Source organism: Sorex araneus, chromosome 6 (genome assembly GCF_027595985.1).
Source record: "Sorex araneus isolate mSorAra2 chromosome 6, mSorAra2.pri, whole genome shotgun sequence".
Lineage (NCBI taxonomy): Eukaryota > Metazoa > Chordata > Mammalia > Eulipotyphla > Soricidae > Sorex > Sorex araneus.
This window is the reverse complement of record NC_073307.1, coordinates 162,045,960-162,070,942: the sequence shown is the minus strand read 5'-3', so window position 1 is coordinate 162,070,942 and position 24,983 is coordinate 162,045,960.

Sequence of the window (24,983 nt, the reverse complement as noted above, 5' to 3'; positions counted from 1 at the left end):
TATGTGCAGGGTCAACAGTGGGTTGGCTGTGGCTCCAGCCATGGGTCCCTCCCACAACTGCTCTGTTCTTGCCTCAGTAATAGGCACCCCTTGATGATGCCCCCCAGCACCCTGGAAAGGCTCTGACTGAATCTTTACAACTTACTGGGCAGTAGGAAGAGTGAGTGGCCCCAACTCTGCAAATGCAGGAGCTGGATCTCTGCGAGGTGATGGAGTCCAGGTAAGAGCGGATTTGTAATTGTGTGAGTCTGAGTCATTTCTTGAATCCCATAAGAAATGGGTGTTCCAATGTCCTGGTTGAAGTAACAGATGTAGGGGTGTGGGTGGGGGCCCCCCTCAGAACACAGGCAGCTGCTGTTTGTCAGCCCACACGTGTTTATACTCGTTCGCACACATCATGTGGTACCTCATTAGGGGTGCTTTGAGATTTGGGGATGTGTGGCTTTGATTTGTTACTGTATTCCATTACAGTTGTGTGTGGGTGTTCCCAGCAGTGCTCAGAGGTCATGCAGGGCCTGGGACTGGACTCGGTGCCTCTCCCACCTCCACAGGGCATGGACACCTGAGCTGTGTCCCAGTGTTCCAGGCCCTGTGCTCTGGATTATTTTCCAATTGGATCTGGGCCTCACCAGGCCATGCTGGGGCCTACTCTGGGCTCAGTGCTTGGGGCTGACCAAAAAGGTGCTCAGGAGCCAATGATGACCAAACTTGGGCCTCCGCATGCAGTGCCTCTGGGTCAGGTCTCAGAGCCCTCTCCCTGCTCCGTGGAGGACTTTTCAATTTTCCAAACATAGATCATTGAGAAAATGCTTAGATTTTTTCACTGGCCTGATTTTATAAACATAATTTTTTCCCCGCATTTTGGGTAACACCCAGCGATGCTCAGGGGTTACTCCTGGCTCTGCACTCAGGAATTACTCCTGGCAATGCTCCGGGGACCATATGGGATGCTGGAGATCAAACCCAGGTCGGGTGAGTGCAAGGCAAACACCCTACCCGCTGTGCTATCACTCCAGTCCCCGAACATAAATTTTTTGACGTTCTCCAAAAGTGGCTGATGAACATCAAGCAGCATTACGAACACACACGTTTTATCAATCGGTAGATTTTATCTTCATGCTGTTGTTTGATTTTTAAATTTCTTTCACTTTGTGTTTCCGGGATTGGATCCCAGGACCACACCCATGCAAGGGTCTGCCTGAGCCACAGCCCTGGGCCCCGTTATTCTTCCTGACACCCCCACACTTTGACTCTGACTCCTGTGCTCAAGGTTTTGCTCTGCTCCCAGAAGTCACGCTCTCCCCACTCCCGCAGCTCAGCACTTGGGCAGGGGACCCGGCTCAGCTGAGGCAGCTGCAGGTGGGACAAGCCCCAGGGCACCCTGAGAGGCTCCTGTGACTGGGGGTCCCCCATTCTGCAGGGAACCATGGCACTTCCTTCCTGTTCCTGCACAACACACAGACAAACACACACAGAGACACATGGAATCACCTGGGTCCCACCTCCAGTTGTGGTGCTGGAGTACGTCTGGCCTCACTGTGCAAGGGTGCAAGGCAGCTGCCTCCATCCCTGAACCATCCCTATGCCCAGTTGGTGCCTCATTGGCTTTTCTCCTCTCCCCTGACACAAATGCCCAATGCCACAAGCATCTGCTCTATGTTCGCCTTTGGAAAGTTCTCTTTAGTGCCTGTTTGGGATGTTGCTTCCCTGTCCCTGATGTCCTGGGTGTCCCCTCTAGGATCAGTCATCTTAAGGCCATCACTTGTCGACTCTGAGAGAGCCACTTACACTGTCAATCTCAGTCTTCTCTTCTGTGAAGTGGGAGTACAGGAGATTTATGAAGAGGGTTGCTGGGTGGTCGAGACAAATGCTCCTGTAGAGCTCAGGTCCCGCTGCTGATGCTGGGTCTTCAAGGACCCTCCTCTCCTTGGGAGGGCAGAGGGCAGGGCACCCTCAGGGTGACAGCTGGTCTGCTGAGTGAACAAAACCCAAGGAACATTCTCTGTCCCTTCTGCACCATGACGGGTCCCCACCCCGCCAGGATCTACTTCCTACTCCAGAACCCCCTTCCGGTGACACCCGGGGGATAACTGCAGTGAAAGCTTCACCTCTGGAGGAACAAACAGTCCTGACCCTCGTTCAGCAGATGAGCCTGAGCATCACTGGGGCTGCAGGGGGCTGAGCACTGGGATAGGATTGTTTCTGGTGCCTCAGCATCCCCCTTTCTCCCCGGCTCCTGATTGGCCAGTTCCAACGGAGATTTCCCGGGCACTCTCCCCTGCCCCAGAGCGCCCCCTGTTGGCTTCCTCCGCAGTATCAGCCCCAGGCCCTGTGTCCCTCCTGAGTGTACAGAGCAGACACCCACAGCTCCTCTCCCACTGCTGCTCCCCACCAGAGACCAGAACCCTACTACCCATGCAGGTCATGGTAGTGTCCCCCCTAGAGACCTGTACCCCCACCCCCATGCAGGTCAGGGTAGTGCCCCCCAAAAAGCATCCTCAGGTCTCCCTCAGCCCATCCTGCCCCTCACATGCAGGACTCACAAACAGATGAGACACAGCCATGACATGGGACATGGTTCCTGGGAAATGCAGCCTGTGGGCACCCCACCAGCAGCCTCTGTGGCAGTCTGGCCTGGCCGCTGGGAGGGTGCTGGGGCCCACGTGAGGCGACTCTGGGTCTCTGGTGGGGGAAAACTTGCCCGGGATTCAGAGTCACATAGGCCCCATTGCACAAAGGGAGCATTTCCGGTTGTGTCTGAGATGCACGGGGAGGCCTCGTTGGATGTGAGTCTCAGGTCCCCGACAGCAGGTCCCCCGGTGCAGCAGTGGCCTGGAGAAGGTGCCCGAATTCTCTGCCTGGCTCCGCCCCCGTCCTGTCTTCTGGTCACTGTTGAAGGCTGCTCAGCTGCTGTCGGAGGAGAGCCTGGCGGGAAGGAGCCCCTTCTGCAGAGGGGAGAAGAGAGAGCATCTTCATCCATGGCGCTGCGCTCACGCTACAGACCGGCTTCTAAACTTGGTCAAGGACGGGGAGAGCGGCCGCCCTGCTCCACACAGAGCTGGTACATCTGTGACTCCTCACCACCTGCCAGGTCCCCATGCCACTGATCCTCCGTGTCCGTGGCGCTCAGTGCTTTGGGACCTATAGTCGTTCACCAGAGCTGATGGAACAAGGGTCACAGGCTGGTAGCCGGCAAAACCTTTATTAAAATTCAACAGGGCTCATATAGGGAAGGAGGAACTATGGGACAGGGATAGAGGGGGGCAATGTAGTGGAGTGGAGCACGCAGGAGGGTTTTCACAGGAGGGCAGAGAGCACTCCTGGGAGTGGAGGCGCACCCCCCAAGCAAAGCAGAGTGAAACAATGGTCAGAGGCCACGGGAACTCCATTAACATAAGCTCCTTGGAGGGAGGAAGTTTGCCCCAGAGCCAAACCTGAGCTTCTTCTACAGAGGGACCATGATCCCGCAGAACTACAGCAATTACAAATTATGGGAACACGGGCCCCTTCAATGCTGTCCTTCCCCATCTCTGGAGTGGTGTCTCTGAAGCCCTCTTGCCTCCAGAAGAATCCCTGGACGGTTCCTCAATGGGCTGGCACCAGCCAGGCAGTTCAGAAACAGTTTGAGCAGGGAACCAAGGATTGTGTCCTGAGGCTCTAGGTCTGAAGAGGAGGGCAGGTTAAGGGTTAAATTTGCCTTTGTAACTGCTTGGCTGCTTTGAAAGATGCTTTTGCGACCAACCGCTGGGCAGGAAACGGTCACCAAGTTGGCAAACAAACTGCTCTAGGAACTGTAAGCAAACATTTAACATTTATCAGTTAACAGTTAACAAATGTTGAGATTAGCAAATTAAATGACCTATGTGTGATTCTCTTGGATCCAGTAGGTGTAATTCCCTTGGATCCAATATGTGTGATTCCCTTTGATCCAATATGTGTGATTCCCTTTTCTCCCCCAAAAGGGTACAAACACGGTTTGTTTTTGAGTTCGGGGCCCTCAGCCTTGCCGCACTCAGGCACGGTTGAAGGTCCTGTCATGGACATGTTGGCTTGAATAAACCCCATGTTTTTGCAGAAAGAGTTATCTCGGTTTTGTTCCTTTGTTCCTCTGTGCCTCCAATGGGCAGAGACCTGCTCCACCCCTAACAGGTCTTTCCTATTTGTTATGTCAGAGACACAGGCGCTGCTCAGTATAGGTTGAGATCATGTTTCTAAAGTGCATGTTTAATTCCGAATATCTTGAATGGAAAATGACGGAACTCCCCTCCTTGGAGAAAGGCTGAGCCTAAGCAGCCCACTGCAGGTACCCAAACATCCCTACCTGCACTCGGATCCACAACCGAGCTTCGTCTTGAGCCAGAAAGCTTTGATATTGACTTTTCCACTTACCATATAGGCCATGCAGTTGTCTGGGGATCAAGAGTTTAGAATCTGCTCGGATGGGGGACCCTGGGTGTGTTTCTGTGAGGATGGGGTGTTGGGGGTCTCTGTCCCTCTCACTCTGTGAGTTCTTTGTCCCTGCTCAGGCTGGGCATGTTTCTGCTGGGTCTGGGCCTCTTGCTCCCCTCCCCATCTGCCACCCTCCGTGTCCCCCCATGCACCTGCCTTGCCTGAGCCCCTCTTTCCCTCGTTGGGTTTTACCTTGGATCTGACTCACCCACAGCCCCTTTAGACTCTGAGCTTGAACCCCGATGCACCTACTGGGCACAACCCTGCCAGGGGACAAAGCACCTGCGGTATGAAGTTTGATGCACGTCATTTATGACACAGATGCACCTGGGCAGGGTTGAGAGAAAATAAAACTCTGTAGTGTAACAAAGGCTGAACCACAGGCAGTGAATCTCACCAAGAGAAGAATGACCCTGGCAAGTCTTCAGAGACCCTTATTTTAATTCAGCAAATTGTCATTAACCCTAGTTCAGGGGCTGAGGTGCTCGCTTCATTTTTCTGCTGCCCCCATGTTGGCTCCGACCCCTTGGGTCCAAGGCCTTGTTCCATCGTTTCTCCATGAGCCTCGGTGGGTGGCGCCTTCCCCACTCCCAGAAGCGCAGCCCCTGCTCAGGGCACCCGGCTCAGCTGAGGCAGCAGCAGCAGGTGTGGCCAGACCCAGGGCACCCCCAGAGACTCCTGTGAAGGGCCCCCATTTTGCAGGGACCAGGGCAGAGTCTCCCTGCTCATGTCGCTCCACAGGGGCAGAGCCCCTCAAGCTCTCCAGCTCCCCCTGGGATCCCCCATTTGCCTCTTGCCTGAATCCAGATAGCAGCTTCCCTGGTCTGGCCCCTGTGATTGTGAGGGTCTCGGGTGCACGGGGGGAAACACTCAGATACTGTCTCAGCTTCTCTATGGGGGAGGGGCTCTACAGACTCCTGCCCTTCCTGACCCTGAGTCCCCTTCTCTGTGGGGGCAGCTCTGACTCCCGGAAGTGAGGCCCACATGGGAATGGGCTGAGCTCAGTGTCCCCAGGCTGGACTCGGGGTCAGAAATGAGGTCAGCCCTGGGGGTGACGATGGTCTGGGGGAGTGTCTAGACCTTCTGTTGACCAGGCCCCCATCACTGACACAGACCTGCTCCGTGCAGGGAGGGAGCTCTACCAACTGTGCACCCCTTCCTTGTGAGCCCCCTCTCGTGATTCCTCTGGGAACCCTGTCACCCCTCCCACCCAGAGAGCCCTTAGAGCAGTTGAGCCAGACACTGGTACCAGCCCAACTGATCTGGGGCATTTTTAGAGGAGAATCGGGGAACTTGACCCTGGGGAGTGTGGACATCTCCTGCCCTAGACCTTCCACCTGGGCCTGCTGAGGCCTCCCAGCTGGGGCTCAGGGCAGTGCAGGGTTGGTGACTAGTCACAAGCTAGTTGGGTGGTGGGCTGGCACCAGGAACCAGCGTTGGCCACCTTGTCTCTGCATCCGTGTCAACCACCTTCATGCGACAATTCCAGCAACATCTGTCGTGGGGAATTTGAAAAATTCCTGGTCTCTGCTTCAGAAAGCAACGGCAAGGAGGACATGGCCATGTGGGATTCCCGGGATCCACCCAGCTTCCCTCTGTCCCTTAGAAAAGAAATGAGGGGAAGAGAGTCCGGGGAATCCAAAGCCTTCGCCGGGGCCAGACCCAGCGGGCCCTGTTGTGGGAAGGAGCAAACAGATGTCAGCCCTTCTGGGCTCATCCCCTCCATTGGACAAGGGCCATGGGATGGAATCTTCGGGGATTGCTGGGTGACAACCTAGTCCTATCTCGTGACCCCACACGCTCTGGGAAATCAGGAGCAAATATGACCGGGTCTCTGTCAGTCTTGAGCCCCAGAGATGTGGCGAAGAAGGAGCTGCTGTCTAAGGTGGCCGCAGGGTGCAAGTTCTGGGTCAATAACATGAATGATTGGCACCTCCAGCCACTACCTCCTTTGGAGATTGTCCAAAAGGCATTGACGCTGGTGGGGCAGGAGAGGCACTACAGCTTCAACCAAGAGAACTGCAAGCACATCACCACGGAGCTATGCTATGGTGCTGCCCGCTCTGACCAGGACACCGTGCCATGTCCCTGCACTAAGCAATGTCCCCACTGACTGTGCTGGCCGGAGTTAATTGGGCAGGACTGGACAGAGAGCCAATGTGCCCCTCAAAAGTGACACTCAGGCTTGGAGGTGAAGTGATACCAGCCTGGGCTCTGTTCACTCAGGCTAGCACCTGCACGATAGGTGGTATGTGATCCCATGCACCAGCCACACAGGACTGGATCGCAGTGGATGGGTCGGGGAGAGGCCTCCCCGCAGTGGAGGTGGCTTTTATTCTTAGGGACAGCCTGACCCTTGACAGAGATCCTAGAACCCAGGGAATATGAGCTGTGAAGATTGGGCAGAGGAGGGGCTGAGCTGTGGGTGAAGAGGCACAGCACAGGCCTGGCATCCGGGAGACCCGGGGTCCAACCCAGGCAGCTCAGGAGCAGGCAAAGCAATACTAGGTGTGGACAGAAGGAAAAAATAGAATACAGGGAGTTGGGGGAAGCGTGACCATGGCAGAGGAGGGAGTTTAGGCCACAGGCACTGCCCACAGCTTGGGCATCCCCCTGCCCCGTGCCCAGGCTCAGTGTCTGCTGGTCAGTGTCACAGTCCACTGGGCACTTTTGTCCTCCAGGGTCAGATCAGCCTCCTGTCTGTTCAAGAAAAGCTGATAGTGTTGATCTAAACCAACTTGTCAGTCACTGACAAGGTCCGACTCCCAGTTGCTGTCTCCACGGACAGAGGCTGGACAGAGGAGCCCCCTGGAGGTGGGTCCTGTCTGCTCAGAGGCAGCTGTCCTAGGGCCTCCCTGCTGGTGTCCAGGCTATTGTACCCTGAGACCCTACACTGGGAACACCCCGGAAGGGCACAGAACTCCTTGTAAAGAGGTGGTGGTCCCTGGAGAAAGGGGACATCTGTGGCCATCTTTCTCCTGCAGGACGCTGGTCCTTCCACAGAAGCACGGGGACATGCCCATCCCGATGGGTAGGTACAGAACCCAGGGCCCGTGGCCAGCGCTGTGTGTCCTTGTGGCTGTGACCGGCTGCGGCCCCAGTGCCCGCCGCTCCTGCTGACCCTGCAGGATCCCCCGTTTTCTCAGCTCTCCCGTCTCAGCCTGTCTCTCCTCTGTAGCTCCCCCTGCTCTTGCTCAGGGCCCCAGCTTCTTTTTTTTTTAAAAAAAAAAAGACCTTGACCACCAGTAAACCCAACATCCCTCCCCCCTCCCCAGTCCCGTCTCCCCCCACCCCACCCTGCCACTATGGCAGGGAATTCCCTTTTGTTCTCTCTCTCTGATTAGGTGTTGTGGTTTGCAATAAAGGTGTTGAGTGGCCATTGTGTTCAGTCTCTAGTCTGTATTCGGCCCGCATGTATGGGGGAAACATGAGCACAATGATGTATGGATCTGTAACTGTACCCTCACGATGACTCTCTAATTAAAAATAAACTAATAATAAAAAATAAAAAAAATAAAAAAAATAAAAACAACTTTGAATAGTTCCTTTTTTAAAATTTTTATTTTTTAATTGAATAACCATGAAAACAGTTACAAGCTTTCAGCTTTAAGTCTCAGTCATGCAATGATCAAACCCCCATCCCTTCACCAATGCACATGTTCCACCACAACAACCTTAGTATACACCCCTCCCAGCACCCCCCACCTGTGTGGCTAATGATCTTCACTTTACTCTCTCTTTACTTTGATTACATTAAATTTTCAACAGAAAACTCACTATTATTATTTGGAATTTCCCCCCAACAATCAAACCTGCGGTAAAGGCATCATTTGATAGTTTGTTTTCCATTTTTGCTGAGATGAAGACTATATGAGCTCATGTGGCCCCTGTTGTGGCCACGCAGTTTTGGATGTCTGATATTTTAGTAATTAAGTCCAGAGATTTCTGTCAGAAGTCTTTGAAAGAAAAGGCCGAGTCAGAAAAACCTTTCCCCTCCAGGGGTGGCATGGGGTTGTAGCTCAGTTCACAGTCAAGATGCATTTCTGTAAGAAGCTACTGGGTGCCAATAGTTAGTAGGCCTCTGGGATCATAGTCTTTTAGGAGCAGAGGAGCCATTTCGTGTGCGGTCGCTCCGGATCTCCCTGTGGCTCCTGCTTCTCCCCAAAGTGTCTTGTACAGACTCCCGGGGCTTCTGTCCCACTGCCACACCTCCCCCACTCCCCCTCAGGCTCCCACAGGGTTCCTGAGAGAACGTGATTGACTGAGCATCCCCACACCGAGCCCACTGATTCGCTGCTGGTGGATCAGGTGACTCTCTGCTGAGCTCCAAGGGCAGAGCAGAGCCCTAGGCTTCACCCGCAGTGTCAGCAATGTTACTGTGAGGGGTGTGTGTGCTGCGAGCCCTGTGGGGCGTCCTGGCTGGGGCAGCCGGGTAGGGGCGAAGCCTCACCAGTCCAGGCCTCCGGAGAGTAGTTTGACTCGGGACTGTACCCCGAAGACGTTCATGGTTGCAGTTAGCAGTGGAGCATGCGTCTCTTCTTAGACATCATCAGGTCCAACGCGTTTGCAAACTTAAACTCATAATTATTATTAGTTTGATTTCCTTGGTCTCAAATGCATGACGGTTTAGAGGGTTTCAGGAGCGTTTCCTGAACCAAAAGGTCTGTGTTTTCCCGGCCCACAGATTATTGTCTTGGCAGCCCCCCTTTCTGTACTTCTCAGAAGGTCGATATCTGTGAGAGACCCACTGTGGGTGCAGACCCGGTTCCGGGACCAGAGTTTGTCAGCTGGGTACAGCATAGCTGAGTGGACTCCTCCCCTCACCCCACCCCCAGTCCTTTCTTGGAACGTCTGTGGTGACTGTTGTCTTTGACATAGACAGAAGGCGGGGGGTAGTGGGACCATGACTCCCAAGTTGCCGCACAGTGCTCCCTGGTCGCCTGATTCTTGGTCATGATAGCTCACCCAACTGTGGGACGCTGATCCCCTCTACCGTCCACAGGCTGACCAGCCACTCTCTCACTGAGCTAAAAGCCACAGCTTGGGACAGGGACGGATTGGTTTTGCTGGAACTTATGGACCTCTGTCATACCCCCAAAAGATTTCATGATTGGCTTTGAGGCATGAGGTGCCAGAGGTTTATTGTCAATGGTCCCAAGTATTCCCTGGGAGGTCATGTGGAAGAAAGTCCAGGGGATCCCTACAGCCCATCTCCTGTCCCCTCATGAGGTGGCCCAAAGCCCAGGCCTTCTTTGTTCTATTTCCAGAGCAGATACAAGATTTCTGCTAGCTTAAGGGTCCCCCCAAAAAAAACTCAAAGTGTCCTTAGCTTTGCCCATATAAGCTCAGTAATAGCCATGACTCAGAGACTCACAAATAAATCTCAGCTAGATCAACAAGCTGCAGAAATGCCTCCAGACCCCGAGCCAGGCTAAGTCTCATCCGGGGCAGCTCAGAGGGTCGTGTAAGTCTCCACCCCACCCCAACAGAGCCCCAGCAGCTGAAAACCTATAGAAGCCAATTGACATCATGCTCATGGCCAATCACCACAGCCTTGGATGAGCCTCATCCATGAGGTATTGTCAATGGTAATTGTCAATTGTCAATCTGCTGAGAAACTCCAGTATGAGGATTTTGTGACGAAAATGTCCAGGCTCTCACGGAGTCAGATATGACAACCTCCCTCCATCTCCCTGTGCTTCCATAAGCTTGGCAGTCATGCCCACGAACTGCCTCTGGGGCCATATAAAGTCAACAACTCACATTATTCAGCGACTCAAAAACCTCAGAAGAGATCCAAAAGCTGGAGAAATATCGCTGGACCCCCAAGTCAGTATCCAATTGAAAATTGAACTCCAGTTGTGTCACCCTATTTAACAGTTTAGAATTCCTGGAGCAAATGTGGCCGTGGGACATCTCATTCTCTACACCAGTGATATGCTAGGAGTAGCACACGACATTAGCACAAAAAACTCAAGCTGTAGGCACATGTTCTTAAATCTCATACAAAGGCTTCATGGCTCCCAGGTGAGATACAACAATCCTCACACAATTTATTCTAAAGAAAAACTTTTTGAGATCATTTTTAGCAGATTATCCATAGAAGCAATACAAAATAAGTTATTTAGGGCCTGCTACTGGGGCAGACTTTGGATGGGACTGGGAAAATTTTATAGAATGGTGGTGGGAAGGTGTAATGGTGCTATAAATGATGATGGAATATTGAATGTAATAAATTTTTGTGAACAATTAAAAATAATTAAAAGAGGCCTTCCACATTATCATTCCTCTTCCTGACTCTCTCTTGCCTCCCCTATCGCAAACCTGAGCATTACTACAAAGCTGCCACCACAGCACAGTTCTGGTCCCAGGCTCACCTCCACACTGATCCATGGAAGCCCCATTTTCGTGTCCTGCCTGAGAGCAGACAGTCAACACAGAACTCATTGGCATGGACCCCGAGCCTCACAGGGGAGGAGGCAAATGTGTTTGTGGAAGGGCCTTTTGCGGTGCCTGGAGGGAACGCTAGAACTGAGCCCGGATATTCTGTCCGCAGACAGGGAGGCCCAAGAGACAGACTGGGTGAGCGACCTCTCTCCCAAACCTGCAGAGGGTGGGGATGAGCCTGGCACGGGGCAGCCGGGTAGGGGGCCCGGCCGGGAGAGGTTGGAATAGGCGTCCTCAATGCAGCGGGGCAGTTGCTAGCGCTCTGTGCACCCTGTTTCCTGCCAGGGGCTGCCTGAGCACCTCCCCTTGAACCCACATCCTGGGCCGCACAGAGACTGAGCCCTAGGACAGTCCAAGGCACACCCGAAAACCCTCTCCTCCTTCCTGTGTCACTGTGTCCCAACTTAAGCCGCCTTTAGAACATCCTCTGGACTGGTGGATGTAGACAGCGATCCATGAGCTGTGTGTGGAGGAGGGGGAGGGGGACAAGGGGAACGTTCCTGTGTCCATCCAGCTGTCCCATAGCTCCAAAGTGGCACAGATGCACCTAGAAATGTGACGGGATGACATCCAAGGATGAGCTTGTGCTCAGAGAGCTCAGTCAATGAGGACATACTTTGGTGGGTCCCTCCAGAAGTCCCGTCGGAAGATCCCCAGCGACCAGAGCCAAGAGTAGCCCCAAAACATCTCTCATGGCAAAAAGGAAGGAAGGAAAAAAGCAAAACACACCAAAGCGGACCAAGAGGTCAGGAAGGTGGCCCTGCGTCAGGGATGCAGGTTTGATCCTGGCACTGCCCCTGGGTACTGGCTCCAGGCATCGCTAGGTGAGGTCCTTGCCATGAACACATTGGCCAGAGGTCCCATGCTGGCACTGGGCTCCCTGAGCACTGTCTGTGAGCCTGTCTGTGCTTCGAGACTTACAACGTTAGCCCCACGTCCTGGGAATGCATGTGAGGGGCCACAATCTGTTCTGTGAAAGTCTGACCGAGGTGATCTGATGAGCGGCTGGGCTGGGAGCGTGTGGAGGTGCTGAGCAGGCGGCTGACCCCGAGAGGCCGGGGACCCTCCCACTCCCTGCCCTGCACAGCTGCTGCCCACGGGTTCTTGAGCTGTGCCCAGGCCGGAAACTGAGGTCAAGGGTCTCTGAGCAGTGCAGGCTGTGCTGGATGGTCATGGATGCTTAGAGGGGTGCAGGGACCCCTGGTGTGCAGCCCTGTGGGCGTCTGATGTGGGAAGGGGCAGTTCCGTGAGAGCAGGCCCCTCACTGCGGGCTCAGCCTCACTCTGGCCAGTCGGGGTTCAAGGGGAATTGCCGAGCACTCAGCGTGAGAGTCAGAGATTGGCGGTTGGGGATGGCAGCGCCCTGAGAAGTCTCTGGTACACGCTGTTCTCACTAGGAAGAGAGATTCGGTTCTCTAAGCCCGGCTGCTTCTAATCAAAGTCTGTCACAGGTCTGAACTCTCATGGAGGGGCACGAGGCTTGTTCTGGGGGTCACCAGGGCTACAACAAGTTCTGCTCAGGGAGTTCATGAAGACCCATTAGGGCCGTGTGGGGCCGTGTGGGGCTGTGTGGGGTCAGGCTTGGACCCCAGGCAGGCGCTGCAGCTCTTGGCGGCCCCTTCCTGTCTGTCTAAAGCTGTTACTTATCACAAGAGAAGCAACATAAGAATCACTGGAGAGCCAGAACCACAGGAAACCAATCCCAATGAAAAAAACACAGTCAAAGACATCATAGCTAAGAAATTCCCAGAGGTAGAGAATGCGGGCATCCAGATCCAAAGAGTCCGAAGGGTGCCAGCTAAAATGGACCCAATGAAAAAATCCCCAAGGCATATCATAGTGAGAATGATGGATGCCGTGGATAGAGACACAATACTGCAAGCAGCAAGATCAAAGAAAGAAATCACATACCAAGGAGCACCCCTTAGATTCACAGCAGACCTATCAGAAGAAACCTTCCAAACCCGAAGACAATGGTGGGATATAGTGAAAATACTTAATGAAATCAATGCTTCTCCAAGAATACTTTACCAGGCTAAACTCTCAGTTAAACTTGAAGGAACCATACACTATTTCACAGAGAAACAACAGCTGAAGAACTTCATAGACTCAAAACCAAACCTAAAAGAAGCACTACAGGGGCTGCTGTAAGACAAGAAGAACCCCTACAAGCACAACAAACCCTTACACAAAGATGGCGCAAAATCCCATAACAATAATCTCTCTCAATGTCAATGGTCTAAATTCACCAATTAAGAGACACAGACTGGCAAAATGGATTCAGAGACTGAACCCAACATTCTGCTGCCTGCAAGAAACACATCTGAATAGCCAGAACAAACACAGACTCAAAGTCAAAGGATGGAGAACAATCCTGCAAGCAAACAACTCCCTCAAGAAAGCTGGGGTGGCTTTACTAGTATCGGACAACATAGACTTCAAGTTGAGAAAGATTAGAAGGGATAGTGAAGGCCACTTCTTATTAATCACGTGATATGTACATCAGGAAGAAATCACTCTCCTAAACGTCTATGCACCCAATGAGGGACCAGCTAAGTTCCTCCAACAGCTGATAAGAGACATTAAGAAGGACATCTCGAGGAACACAATAGTAGTTGGAGACTTCAACACAGCCCTGTCTCCTCTGGACAGATCAAGAAGATTAAAACTCACCATGGAAATACTGGCTTTGAAAGAAGAAATAGAAGAGAGAGGGTTAATAGATCTATACAGGGCTTTATATCTCCCCAAAAAGGAATACACATTCTTTTCCAGTGCACATGGAACATTTTCCAGAATAGACCATGCGCTGGGCCACACAGCATACCTCAGCAGAATCAACAAGATAGACATTGTACCAGCTATCTTTTCAGACCATGATGCACTGAAGATAAAATTTAATCATGGACAGATGCAGAAAACCAAATCAAACACCTGGAAATAGCTCGATGTTGAACAATGAGTGGGTCAGGAAGGAAATCAAGGAGGAAATCAAAAGTAATAAAAAGATACCTGGAAACAAATGAGAATGAAGACACGAGCTACCAGAACCTGTGGGATGCAGTTAAAGCCGTTTTAAGGGGAAAATTTATAGCTCTGCAAGCATATCTCAGGAAGGAAGAAAGGGCCCGCATAAGTAACCTGACTTCATAGCTCAAGACCATAGCTCAAGACCATAGAAAATTATCAACAAAAGGAGCCCAAACCAGGCAGAAGGAAAGAGATAATAAAACTTAGAGCAGAAATTAACGACATGGAAACCCAACAGACAATTCGAAAGATCAATGAAACCAAGAGCTGGTACCTTGAGAAAATAAATAAGATTGATAAACCACTAGCAAGACTCACAAAGAAAGAGAGAGAGAACACTTATAAGTCGAATCAGAAATGAAAAGGGGGACATCGCAACAGAAACCAATGAAATTCAAAAGATTATCAGAGACTACTTTGAAAATCTGTATGCCACTAAACAAGAGAACCTAGATGAAATGGATAAATTCCTGGATTCCTATAATCTCCCAAGGCTGAACCAGGAAGACCTGGAGTTCCTGAATAGTCCTATTAACATCAAGGAAATTGAAACGGTAATCAAAAGTCTTCTGAAAAACAAAAGCCCAGGCCCAGACGGCGAATTCTTCACTAGCAAATTCTTCCAAACATTTAAACATCTATTGCCTGTCCTTCTCAAGCTTTTCCAGGAAATTGAAGAAACAGAAACCCTCCCAAACAGTTTATATGAGACTTACATCTCCCTAATACCAAAAGCAAACAAAGACACCACAAAAAAAGAAAACTACAGGCCAATATCCCTGATGAACACAGATGCGAAGATTCTCAACAAAATGTTAGCAAACAGAATTCAACAACTCATCAAAAAGATCATACACCACGACCAAGTGGGATTCATCCCGGGGATGCAAAGATGGTTTAACATTCGGAAATCAATCAACATAATCCATCATATCAACAAAAAAAGATAAAAATCATATAATCATATCAATAGATGCAGAGAAAGCATTTGACAAGATCCAGCACCCGTTTATGGTGAAAACTCTCGCCAAAATGGGTATAGAAGGGACCTTCCTCAATATAGTCAAAGCCGTCTACCACAAGCCTACAGCAAGCATCATCCTCAATGGGGAAAAACTAAGACCCTTCGCACTGAGAACAGGGACAAGACAAGGATGCCCACTCTCTCCTCTTCTGTTCAATATAGTACTGGATGTTCTTGCAATAGCGATTAGGCAAGAAAGATATTAAGGGCATTCAGGTAGGAAAGGAAGAAATCAAGCTCTCACTATCACTGATGATATGATTTTATACTTAGAGAACCCAAAACCTCTACAAAGAAACTCCTAGAAACAATAGACTTTTACAGTAAAGTTGCAGCCTATAAAATCAATACCCCAAAATCCATGGATTTCCTATTTGCAAATAACGAGACAGAGGAAAGTGACATAAAAAATCCCATTGGAGCTGGAGCGATAGCAGAGCCCCGATATCTGCAACTTCTGGCTGATATCTCTCTGGACTTAGTTACTAAAATACTAAAATACAGAAACGCAAAACCGTGAGGGCGCCAAGTGTGGTCACTCGACCTCATACCTCTTCATTCTCAGCAATGGAAAACAAATTATCTAATGCTTCCTTTTCAGCAGGTCCGACATTAGGGGAGAGACTCTCCAAAAAATAATAGTGAGTTTTGTTAAAATATTGAATGCAATCAACGTGAAAGTAAAGTGAAATTTATTAGTTACACAGGCAGGGGGCTAAGGGTGAGGGGGGCTAGGGGCGTGAGGGGGGCTAGGGGTGTCGGGGTGCGGGGTGGAGCTATACTGCGATTCTTGGTGGTGGAATATGTGCACTGGTGAAGGGATGGGTGTTTGAGCATTGTATAACTGAGACTTAAACATGAAAACTTTGTAACTTTCCACATGGTGACTCAATAAAAAATTAAAAAAAAATAAAGCTGTTACTTGGCACAGAACCTGACTGATGCAATTCATGGTTCTTGCTGCAGCTGTTGGGGCCTACGCCCTGTGTCCACACCAGGTGGCAGTGGGTTGGGGTTTCCGAGGGTGTGGATGTGTTTCTGGGTGTGGAGCAGCTGGGCAGGCCGCCTGGTCTCTCATGAGTTCTGGCCAGCAGGTGCTCTGGTCCCCTCTGGGGTGCTGGAGAGCAGGCGCCAGAGACTCCATCTCGTTCCCAAGGAATTGCCCTCCCTTCACACCTTGACGCTCTCCCCAGCCTCTCCACAGGGCAAAGAAATGTCCCCATCACTGAGGATTTAGTGTCAACCAGGTGCTGACCCTGACGGGAGGGAAGAACGAAGTGGGGGAACTTTCCGCATCACGGAGTGAGGGGCAGCGCTGCACTGGGGTCACCTGTCCTTCACACACCACAGGCCGGGCCAGCGATGGCATCAAACTGCCATAGTCACCATCTTCATCATCATCTTCATCATCATCTTCATCATCATCATCATCATCATCATCATCATCATCATCATCACTGTGACCAGCGTCCTGCATCTGAGTTTCGGTTCCTGCCCCTCCCCCACCTCCCGTGTCTGCCTTTGCTGCTTCCTCCCCAGCCCCAATGACCACAAGTCTCCGAAGTAAGATGCCCGGGGCAGGGGTCTTCTAAGGCTGTTGGTACTGAATAAACTTGTCTATTGGCAGCACCGTCTGGGGTATATAGGCCTGCTGGTGCCAAGGGATAGGAATGTGTGTCCAGGAATAGGGATCGAGTCCCTGAGGACCTTGGTTCTGACCTGTGAAGTGTGTCCTGCTCAGGGCGGGCAGTTTGGAGGCTGAGTGTGGGGCTCCTTGACGCACCTCCCTCCCTGCCCAGACTCTCCCCTTCCTCCCTCCCTCCCTCCTGCTGCCCCTTCTCTCCCTCCTATTCTATCCCTGCACACTGGGTAGAGGGATGGGGGTTGGGCCCCTCCTGCTCTGGGCTCAGATGTCCCTCCTGGTGGTGCTCAGGGGACCATAGACAGTGCCTGGGTGGAACTGGGTCGGATGCATCTGAGTCAAGTGCCGTCCCCACTAGACAGTGTCCAGCCCCCAGACGGGGTGACTTTGGCCTCTGCCTTGACCTCGACCACCAACACATCTTCCACTCAGGTTCTGCTGTCTGATGTCTCCTCTCTCTGACTCATTTCAGAGTCCAGGTCTCCGTAGGATGGGGCTTCCCTGCTTGTAGAAGGAAATGGCAGCTTTGACGGGAAATGCTGAGCAGAATTTAAAATATTAACATGGGAAGGGGGTGAAAGAGAAATTGAAAGTGTTTGAAAGTGAAACAGAATTCCGCTGTACTTATACTCCAGACTGGGCCAGCATGTAACTCAGAGGCAGGACAGCGCCTAGGTAAGTGTCCAGGAAACTGTGCCTTTAGTCTGGTTGGTTTGGGCAGGAGAGTGTCCGGGTGAGGTGCGGCTGTGTGCAGGGTCAACAGTGGGTTGGCTGTGGTTCCAGCCGTGTCTCAGGGCCTCAGAGCAGCTCTGAGGTTGGCCTTAGCCCCTCAGACACCATCGTCCTTGGAACCTCAGGGTCTGCAGGGCACCACGTCCTGGGCCAGGGGCACTGCCTGAGACCCCACAGGCACCCGGCCCCCATCTGGCAGCTCAGTTAGTGGGGACTGTGGGGACGTTCCTAGGGGTGACGGTGCCAGAGCTGCTTGGCCTGGGCGGGGCTGGATGGCAGCTCAGGGAGGACCCCAAACATCCACCTCCTCTCTCCCTGCTCTGTGTCAGTGGGACACAGTGGGAGGGGCCCAGAAAGATGATCCAAGGGGTAGAGTCAGGAGAGCGGCCCTGCTCTCCACACCAAACCGTGCCTCCTTCTTTGCTTTCTGCAAAGAAGGTGTCCCCCTTTCAGCTGCTCTGCTTCTGCTCAGGAACAGGCTCCCCTGACTTGGTGCCCGGATACAATCCTGAGGAAATGCCTGAACTCCTAACCGGGCTATTTGGGGTCAGCACTTCTGCATTGCCTGGAGGGGGCAAAGGAACTTTAAAGGGCGCTAGGACCCGCTCACTGTGATATCCCGGATGGATTCCATCTCTCAGAAGTTCTGGGTTTTCCCTTTCCGTTTTCTGTTCTTGTCACTGTTGTTTGTGTTTCTTGTTCCTCTTTGTGTGTTTCTTGTCGTTTCCCCACACTGCCTGGTCTGGAATAATTTCAGACATTTCCAACAGAAGGCCTGATGCTGGGACGCCCCCTGCCCCCCACCCAGTTTAGATGCCGGTCACCTAGGGCGGATGGCTCTTGTCACTGCAGCTGAGCCGATCTTTCCTGGTTGAGGAGAGATTGGATGAGGGCAAAGACAGAACAGGGCAGTTTCTGTGACAAACATAACTCAGAGGGATTTGCGATTTTCTATAGGACTTATATATAGGACTCAGCCATTTCCCTAATAATCTTTGGTTTGAAGCTCTGAGTATGGAAAGTGAAAGGCAATACCTCGGCTCTGACTCACCCTCCACCCCTTTTGAGTCTGAACTTGAAGCCCGATGTCTCCTCTGCTTAGTCTCTGAGTCTCTGCACCTCCTGGGCTCTACCCTGCCCTGCAGGGGACACAGAGCTGCGGTGTGAACTTAGATGTGCGTCATTTATGACACAGGGCACCTGAGTACAGTTGAAGGAAAATAAAACTCTGCAGCGCAACGAAGGCTGAACCACAGGCAGCGAATCTCACCGAGAGGAGAATGGCCCCGGTAAGTCTCCAGAGACCCTAATTTTAAAATCAGAAAATCGGCGCTAATCCAAGTTCAGGGATCCAGTGCTCACTCCATCTTTCTGCCGCCCCCACGTTGACTCCGACCCCCTGGATCTAAGGTCTTGTTCTGTCTTTTCTCCCTGAGCGTCAGTGGGCTGTGCCCTCCTCACCCCCGGCAGAGCAGCCCCTGCTCAGGGCACCCGGCTCAGCTGAGGAAGTGGCAGCAGGTGTGGCCAGACCCGGGGCACCCCAGAGACCCCTATGAAGGGCCCCCATTGTGCAGGGACCAGGGCACCGTCTCCTGCTCATGCCGCTGCACAGGGGCACAGCCCCCCAAGCTCTCCAGCTCCTCCTGGGCTTCCTGTTTGCTTTTTGCCTGGACCCAGATTGCAGCTGCCCCGGGCTGACCCCTGTGATTGTGGGGGTCTCGGGGTACACGGGGGAAACACTCAGATACAGTCTCAGTGTCTCTCCCAGGGGAGGGGCTGACAGGCTCCTGCCCTTCCTGACCCTGAGCCCCTCCTCTGTGTTGGCAGCTCTGACTCTCGGGAGTGAGGCCCACATGGGCAGGGGCTGAGCTCAGTGTCCGCAGCCTGGCCTGGGGGTCGGAAAATGAGGTCACCCCGGGACTAGCAGATGGGGGACAATGGTCTGGGGGAGCATCTAGACCTCCTGGTGACCAGGCCTCCCTCTCTGGCACAGACATGCTCTGTGCAGGGAGGGGGCTCCTCCCTGTGAGCCCCGCTCACGCCTCCTCTGGGGACCCTATCACCTCCTTCCCCAAAGACTCATCCCAGACAAGCAGCCACAATACAGGAGGTCCTCTCTCTTGGGTCAGGGGGCTCTATCTGTTCACTTCCTGTGGAGGGCAACAGCAGGAGTCTGCAAGTTGCCCATGCTGCTTGCAGGAGTGGTGGATATAGAATGTCCTAGAACCTTCTCTATTAAGGACTCATCGATTTTGTATCTGATTTTCTTTTGCAGAACAGAATCGGTCCTGAACCTACACCTGGAGACCTAATTGAGATTTTTCGCGACGGTTATCAGCACTGGGCCGTGTCTGTGGGACGCGGTTATGTGGTCCATCTGGTTATTGTAGGTAAGGACGGGGTCTCTGTAGAGGACGGGCTGAGGTGACTGTGGGTTTGGTTCACACTGTGCTGGTTTCCCCTGCAGGCTTGTCCAGCAGGCACAGCACCGAGGTCACATGACCCGCGTTCTCCTTTGTAGATTCATCGGCTGCTGACCTCCTGTAGCCGGAAGTTCTTGAACAAGCTTGAACATGTCTCATTAGAGATTGGGGTCACTCAGCCCCTGTCCTGGGGACACAGCCTTTCCCGTTCCCAGTTTCCTTTTAGCTGCCGATCTGCAGGGACAGAGGGAACAGGAAGCAGAGACTCCCACAACACTGAGCACTGCCACAGGGTCACGAAGGATCATGGCCTTGACGCCAGGTAGCAGCATGGTGGACCCTGCTTCTAGTCTGCTGACCTGTGTCCTTTGGTCCAGGATCTCTCTAAAAGTATTGGAGGGCGCCCCCTACAGGGAAGAGGAAAGAAGCACATTTTAGTGGGACCGGGATGGAGAGAGTAAGGAGCTAGGTGGGAAGACTCGGAAGCCTGGATGGGGTGGAGAGAGGGGAGAGGGTGAGGGTTATCTGTGGGAAGACTTTGGAGCCTGGATGGGGTAGGGAGAGGTGGGTGGGGGTTAGAGAAAGAGCTGGAAGACTAAGGGACAGAGGAGCAAAAACCTGAAGTAGAAGTTTTTGGGTCAGAGGTATTGAGGTGGAGTGAGGAGCATGGTTATTTTCCATGCAAAAAGAATGAGTCCTTGGTATTAATTTTAGGGGGGCTTCTGAATCTGTGCTCAGGAGACCTCGATGCGCCGCCCACATTCTACAGTCCCTCTTCCTGGGTTTCTCCAGTGGTGCTGCTCAGGCCCTACGGTGCTAGAGGTGGTCGGGCCACACCCCGTGTGGCTGTGGGACAAGATGGAACCGGGTCAGTTAGAGGTTTGGGGTCACTCAGCCCCTGTCCTGGAGACACAGCCTGTGCCCCAACCATGGTCCCATCTCCAGAACCTAGAATATTTCTAAGGTGTTCCGGGATAGGGTGTACTTGAGGGGTGTGGCTGATACTGCTGTACCCAAGCCCTCCCTGCTCACAGAGGGTGCCCAGGATCCTCTCCTGCTGGATCTTCCCCTTCTGGCCAGTGAAATGGCAGCAGGGCCTGATGCTGCCCTCTGGGTTCTCTAGTGCCCCACCCGCTACGGCAGCTGAATTGCCTTTTGGAAGATAATCAAAGGTGAAGGACACTGGACTTTCTCCCCCCTCCCACACAGACAGCCCCTAGAGCAGCTGAGCCAGACACTGGCACCAGCCCAGCTGCTCTCCTGGGGCATCTTTAGAGGAGAATCAGGGAACTTGACCCTGGGGAGTGTGGACATCTCCTGCCCTGGACCTTAGGCCTGGGCCTGCTGAGGCCTGCCAGCTTGGGCTCAGAAGGGTGCAGGGCTGGTGACTGGCCACAGCTAGTTGGATGCTAGACTGGGACCAGGACTCAGCATCAGCCACTTTGGCTCTATGCCTGAGTTACCCACCTTCATGTGACAGTTCCTGCAACATCCAGGTTGTGGCACTTGAAGAAGTCCCGGCCTCTGCTTCAGAACCAGGAGTGAGCTGGGGTCTAGGTTAGTGAGAAGGCCATGGCCTTGTTGGAGACGTGGGTTCCACCCAGCTTCCCTCTGTCCCTTAGAAAGGAAATGAGGGGAAGAGAGTCACGAACTCCAAAGCCTTTGCCAGAGGTTCAGGCCCAGTGGGCCCTGTTGTGGATTGGAGTTGGCGGGTGTCAGCCCTTCTGGGCTCATCCCCTGAATGGGGACAGGGGCCATGGGGCGACTCACTTGGGAGTGGGTGGACTCCTGGCGATGTGCAGGGTTGACACTAAGTGCTCTCTTGTGTCCCCACAGACAATGGACCATCAGCAGAGAATTTGGCCGACTCTCCATTTGGTTGGAACCCTCGAGCTGTGGTGAAGAAGGAGCAGCTGTCAGAGGTGGCCACTGGGTGCAAGTACCGGGTCAATAACAAACTCGATCAGGAGCTCCGGCCACTACCTACTGCGGAGATCATCCTAAACGCATTGGCGCTGTCTGGGGAGGGGAGGTGCTACAGCCTCACCCAGAAGAACTGTGAGCAATTCGCCAAGGAGCTGCGCTACGGTGAACTCATCTACTACCAGGTGCATCCTTGGCCTGTGCCCCCGACCCCAGCAGTGACCTTATGATGTGTGGGCCAGGTCAAGATCCAGTATGAGCAGGACAGAGAGAGCAGTGTGGACAGAGAGAGCTGCCTGTGGATTCAGCCTTTGGTGACCTTTTGTGCACTCCAGGAATGTTTGTGTGTGTGTTTGTGTTTGTGTGTGTGTGTTTGAGAGTGATTACAACACCCCTTCAGAGGAGCTTAAAGAGACTGTCAGCACCACAGTTCATCAGAGTGATCCGGGACAGCATACGGACTGGGGACAGCACCGTATCACTCTGTGTCAGATCAGGGTGGGAGGAGGAGGAGGGGCACCAACTTAGGCTTTACTGATGGGGCTGAGCTAGACCCACTGCCAAGAAGCAGGTTCTCTCACCCACTTCACAGAAGGAGAAACTGAGGTCCACAGTGATCAACACTCTAGTACTTGCGTTGTAGAAGGGATATGACCCTAGGGCACCTGCCACACAGGCCCTGATGTCCCTGGACGGGTCAGGGAGAGGCAGTTCCACAGTGAAGGCCGGTTTTACTCTTGGCTTGAACCTGACCTGGCCAGGGAACCGAGAGCCCAGGGGACAGGGGCTGTGAGGTTGGGCAGAGGAGGGGCCGGGCTGTGGGTGAAGAAGCAGAGCACATGCCTGGCATGTGGGAGACCCCTGGGCTGCACCCCGGGCACCTCAGGGGCAGGCAGAGCAATACTAGGTGTGGACAGGAGAGAAAACAGGATTAGAAGAGTTGGGGGGATCGTGACCACAGTAGAGGAGGCGGTTTGGGCCACAGGCACTGCCCACAGCTCTTCCATCCCCTCATATGCTCAGGCTCAGTGTCTGCCGGTCAGTGTTTGTTCACTGGGCACTATTGTCCCCCAGCGTCAGATCAGCCTCCCCATCTCTTCAGGAAAAGCTGACAGTGTTGATCTGAACCAACTTGTCACTGACAAGGTCTGACTCCCCTTTGCCATCTCCAGGGGCAGTGAGGCTGAGGGTGCCCCGTGGAGGTGGGTCCTGTATGGGCAGAAGTAGCCTTGGCCCTCCCTCCAGGTGTCCAAGATGCTGATCCCTAAGGGCTCCGTGTGAAGAGGATGAGCGCTCTGGAAAAATGGAATGTGACGAAAGGGAACCCACACTTTTGGGAATGTGGAGCCCAGGATGGAGACAGGTGGATACTGAGACTGTTCTGGGCACCCGGATGCCCATGGGATGGCGCGGTGCTGTCCCCAGTCCGTATGCTGTCCCGGATCACTCTGACGAACTGTGGTGCTGACAGTCTCTTTAAGCTCCTCTGAAGGGGTGTTGTAATCACTCTCAAACACACACACACACACACACACACAAACACTCACACATTTCTGGAGTGAACCAAAGGTCACCAAAGGCTGAATTCACAGGCGGCAAATCTTACTGAGAGGAATCATGGTCTCGGGACATGTCCAGAGACCCTTTATCTTAAGATCAGCAAAGTGGGACCAATTTGTTTAGGGATTGAGGTGCTCTCTCTGTCTTTCTGCCGCCCTGACGTTGATTCTGACCCCTGGTCAAGGCCTTAGTCCACCATATCTCCCAAGATCTCAGTGGGCATCGCAGTCCCTGATCGGGCACCAGGCTCAGCTTAGGCAGCGACAGCAGGTACTCCCAGAGACTCCTGTGAAGGGCCCCCATTCTGCAGGGGTCCAGGACACAATCTTCCTGTTCATGTCGCTCCACAGGGGAACAGGCCCCCAAGCTCTCCAGCTCCCCCTAGGCTCCCCTGTCTGCCTCTTGCCAGGACCCAGATTGCAGCTGCCCAGGATGGCCCCTGTGATTGTGGGGGTCTCGGGGTACACGGGGAAAACACTAGATACAGTCTCGTTGTCTCTCCCAGGAGAGGGGCTGACAGGCTCCTGCCTTACTGACCCTGAGTCCCCTCCTCTGTGGGGGTAGATCTGACTCCCGGGATTGAGGCCCACGTGGGGCAGGGGCTGGGTTCAGTGTCCACAGGCTGGCCTGGGGGTCAGACCATGTGGTCACCCCATGATCTGTTGCGTGAACGTTCTGCAATCGGAGGCGCTGAGATAGGAACGCGGAAGAAATAATCACTGATTGGAGGACTAAGGCTCGCTCTGGCTCTTAGCAAAGGCAGATGGCCTCGTGGACCTCCTTTTATTGATCATGGTACCTCTAAAGGGCGCAATATAGTGACGTCACCAAAGGCATCAAAAAATGGTACAGGGAGAACATTGAGACAATGGGAACATATTGTTTCCTTGTATGGGTAGGCCTATAGCCTCGGGAAAAGAATACAGAACTGAGAAGGGAAAGATACAAAACCGAAACTGAAACCTTCTTCAGGCACCTGGATTTACATCCCAAAGACTAGGCTGTGCTTGCCACTTCAAATACAAACTGGGCAGGCACCTGAAATCTGCATCCCAAAGACAAAGCTGGGCCTGCACCTGAAATCTACAATTTACAATATCAAAGGTCAGGCCTGGCTAACGCCATCTGCATGTCAAAGACCAGCCAGGCTTCTGTGAGAGAAGGAAAAACTGCTCTTTTCAGTATTCTGAAATTATTTTTCTGAAGGCAGCTTGAAGGGGGAAAATGTTCAGCTTCATCCAAACCAGTCAGGACACACGAGAAGTCTCGCCCATTTTCATGGGTCCCTATGTTCCTGTCCGTAGCACGGTACAGTATACATGGGCTCGCCCTGATAGCTCAGTCCAGCCCCAACAATGATCAACAGAAGGAGGGTGGGGATAATGATGCCCAGGGAGAGGTTTCAGATTTCCTGTGATCAGAGCCTCACTCACGGACAGAGTTCTGCTTCGTGAAGAAAGGGGGATCCCACTCACTGTGCACCCCTCCCTGTGAGCCCCCCTCACGACTCCTCTGGGGATCCTGTCATCTGTGTCCCCAAAATCTCCTTCCCTGTCCAGAAGCCCCAGACAGGGGGGTTCTTATCTCCTGTTGAGGGAGCCTCCTCCTCTCATTTGTTGCAACAGCAGGATTCAGCAACTAGGCTGGCTCCTTGCATGTGTGAAAGATGTAGAATGTTCTAGAACCTTCCCTGTGAAGGACCTACCTCTGTCTGTCTCTGTTTTTCTTCTGTAGAACAGAGTTGGTCCTGATCC